The sequence below is a fragment of the Galeopterus variegatus genome, unplaced genomic scaffold (assembly GCF_000696425.1).
Source record: "Galeopterus variegatus unplaced genomic scaffold, G_variegatus-3.0.2 Scaffold3129, whole genome shotgun sequence".
Classification (NCBI taxonomy): Eukaryota; Metazoa; Chordata; class Mammalia; order Dermoptera; family Cynocephalidae; genus Galeopterus; species Galeopterus variegatus.
The window spans coordinates 146275-147571 of NW_007729240.1; positions in this window are offsets into that span (position 1 = coordinate 146275).

Sequence of the window (1297 nt, forward strand, 5' to 3'; positions counted from 1 at the left end):
TATATATATATGCATATGGAGAATCATGTAGCCAAACAGAAGAAATGAGAAAAGCTCTCTATGTTCTGATTTGGAAAGGTATCTAAAATACAGAGTTGATTAAAATAAGCAAGGTACAGAAGAGTGTGGGTAGTAACCTACCATTTGTATTAATAAGACAAAAATAAGATATTCATAATTGCTTGTAGGTACATAAATGAAAATAGTAGTCTAGTCTAGGTGGTGTCAAGCCTGGTTCTGTTTCTTTATTTCAGTCTTTTTTTCATCATTCAATGGAATCTTATTAATCTATGCAAATACTTGAAAAAAGCCATACTTGCTTCCCAAAGTTAACTAATAACTTTCTGGAGGCAATGCATACATATTTAGAAAAACAACATAGATAAAACCAACATTTATCTTTAATATTCAAAGGCAATATTCAATTAAAAGCATATCTAATTTTTGTGAAAATTTAAACAGAAGTCTTACCAATGTAGTCCGAAGCACTGGAATTCAGGTTAATTGTATGTTTAAGATTATTATTTTTAGTGAATGATAATTATAATTTTATAAATAAAGAGCTGATTTTATGATTTTTCTTATAAAACCAAAGTCTATTTTTATAGAGAATTGATTGATCCCCTCTAGAGAGAGAAATCTATGAAGAAGTTTTATTAAACACTATTTTATAAAAATTTTAGAACTCAAAGTAAATAGAATAATATAATGAACACTCATAAAGTTATGATAGAGTTTTAACAATTGTCTAATATTGTCATATTTGCATTTTTATTTTTAATGAATTATTTTAAATAAATTACATAAATTACTGAATTTTCACCTTAAGTTCTTCAGAATGTAGGTCTAAAAAGGATATTTTCCTACAAAATATTTTTAAACTATAGTAACAATAAATGTATAATTTGACATAACAACCAGTGTATATTCAAATTTCTCTAGTAGTGCCGGAAACATCTTTAATTTCTAATTTGTTCAGATTAGTATCTAATGAAAGACTTTGATTTGCACTGGGTTTGGATTTCTTACCTTTCTCTCATTCTGGAAGCTTCCCCCGTCCTTCACTTTTTTTTCTTTTTCAATAGCACTGGCTTGCTAAATATATTAAACGATTTGTCCTGCAAAATAGTTGAGCAAATTTCTTATATTTTAAATGTCTAATACTTATGAGTTTTAGACTCTACAGATACTTTCTCTGTTTTGTCTGTTTTTCTATTATTTTGACTCTGCTATCCATCCTTGATCTGAAATCCTTATTTTGGGCATAGTAGTAGAAGTAGTAGTAGTATACCCTTAT